The sequence below is a fragment of the Triticum urartu genome, chromosome 5, assembly GCF_003073215.2.
Source record: "Triticum urartu cultivar G1812 chromosome 5, Tu2.1, whole genome shotgun sequence".
NCBI lineage: Eukaryota > Viridiplantae > Streptophyta > Magnoliopsida > Poales > Poaceae > Triticum > Triticum urartu.
The window spans coordinates 221,495,824-221,497,846 of NC_053026.1; positions in this window are offsets into that span (position 1 = coordinate 221,495,824).

Genomic DNA, 2,023 nt, shown 5'->3' on the forward strand with positions numbered 1-2,023 from the left:
CCCGATCCCGGTGACCCCGACGCCCATCGCCACCACCACGCCGTCGCTTCACTGTCCCCGACGTCGTCGCGTGCCACCACTCCGACCGCACCACCGGCGCCCTTCCGCCTCCTCGAGCCCGCATCGCCACCCCCTGGAGGATGACCTCGCCGGACATCCTCGCAGGCCTGCCTCCTCCTCCTCGCCGGCCTGCACCTTGTCACCACGTCGCTGTCGTCTCCGTCTCCTCCCCGCGCCCCCTGCCCCGATCCCTGCATCCCGCAGTGAGCCCTGACTCCTCCCCTCCTCTGTCTCACGCGCTCACCGTGGCCGGGTTGCGCCCTAGCCGCGCGCGGCGCTCCGTCCGGCCGTGCCACTTCGCGCGCACCCTCGCTCCGCCTACGGCCCCGCTTCCCGCGCTCGCCGTCCTCACTCTGCGGCCCCGCCCCTTGCCTGCTGTTGCTCCCTGCCGGAGCCACCTCCGCCGTCGCGGCCGTCCCCCCCCCCTCACGCTCGCCTCTCCCTCACCGCGCATCGCTCGCGCGCGCGTACCGCGCCACTCCTACCCCCTCCCGCACATGCCCCGCTCGCCTCCCTGCTGGACCCCGCCATCGCCGCGACCAGCGCACCGGGGCCGCGCCCATCTGGCTTGGCCAAGGCCAGTCCCTCTCCACCCGGGACCGCGCGCGCCGCCTGCAGGCCATCCCGACCACTGGCTTCGCCCTGTCGTGCTCCCTACGGGCAGGCGCCGGCTCCTGGCGCCCCTTGGCCCGAACCGATATGGCCTTTGGGCCACTGACATGGGGCCCCCACCACCAGAACATTAAAAAAAGGAAAGAAAAAGAATAACAAAAAATATAATAATTAAAATATTAATTAATTAATTAATTTAAGAATTAATTAACTTAATTAATCTGGATTAGATTAACCTAATCGTTTAGTTAAAACAAATTAACCATGTATAATTAACCTGAGATTATGACAAACGGGCCCCATCTACTAACTAATCTGTTAAAGAGAAATTTCCCTATGACAGGTGGGACCGCCCCTTTTACTATTTCTGTGGATAAGATCAATCACACCTTTCAATGACATGTGGGCCCATTATGTCAGTTGGACCAGTCAACCCTCTCATCTTTGACTGTTGACTGCTGACTTGGCAGTCAATAGGGCCCCACATCTCATACACATGCACATGTTGATGGGTACACTCCTGTGTACCGATAGCAATTTATCTGTTTATTAATTTGAATTAAAGTAAATTCAGAAATTCTAGAAAGTGTTTAAAACTTAGAAAATTAATAGTAAATAAACCGTAACTCGGATGAAAAAGCTTTGTACATGAAAGTTGCTCAGAACGACGAGACGAACCCGGATACGCAGCCCGTTCGTCCGCCACACACCCCTAACATATCAAACTCGCAACTTTCCCCCTCCGGCTCATCTGCCCGAAAACACGAAACACCGGTGATACTTTCCCGGATGTTTCCCCCCTTCGCCGGTATCACCTATCCCTGCGTTAGATCACCTCTAGCACCGCGTTTGTCATGTTATGCTTTGATGGCTCTGTTATTTATTGTGTTCCCCCTCCGTTACTTTTTCCGGTAGACTCCGAGACCGCTGCCCGTACCCCTGTGATCGACTACGGAGTTGACGACCCCTCTCTCTTGCCAGAGCAACCAGGCAAGCCCCCCCCTTTGATCACCAGATATCACCTACTCTTTTCTCTATACTTCTTGCATTAGAGTAGTGTAGCATGTTACTGCTTTCTGTTATTCCTATCTTGATGCATAGCCTGTCCTTGCTACTACTGTTGTTACCATTACCTGCTATCCTACTGCTTAGTATAGGATGCTAGTGTTCCATCAGTGGCCCTACACTCTTGTCCGTCTGCCATGCTATACCACTGGGCCGTGATCACTTCGGGAGGTGATCATGGGCATATACAATATACTTTACACAGTTACCTTACCTGTGTTACTGTTCGGAGATGGGGGCTGAAGGGGCAGGTGGCTCCATCCCGGTAGAGGTGGGCCTGGGTTCC